Source organism: Pyxicephalus adspersus, chromosome 4 (genome assembly GCF_032062135.1).
Source record: "Pyxicephalus adspersus chromosome 4, UCB_Pads_2.0, whole genome shotgun sequence".
Classification (NCBI taxonomy): Eukaryota; Metazoa; Chordata; class Amphibia; order Anura; family Pyxicephalidae; genus Pyxicephalus; species Pyxicephalus adspersus.
In genome coordinates, this window is record NC_092861.1 from 93,095,155 (window position 1) to 93,095,474 (window position 320).

Genomic DNA, 320 nt, shown 5'->3' on the forward strand with positions numbered 1-320 from the left:
CATCTTCAGTGCTATCCCTCATTGAGCCATTGCTAGATCAGGGCTATTGTGTCATAACTGACAATTTCTACACCTCTCGTGAGCTTTATGAGTTCCTTCTGCAACACAGAACAGATGCCTATGGAACCATTAGGGCTAACCGGCGCAACCTGCCATCACTGTTTGCAAAGGGAAAGCTGAAGACAGGAGAAATTATTGCCTGGCAGAAAGGAAAGATGATGGCCCTGAGATGCGTGACAAGAAAGATGTGTGCCTGATGAGTAGTGTCCATGATGCCTCCACCGTTCTGGTACACACAAAACGGGAAAGAAGTGATGAAG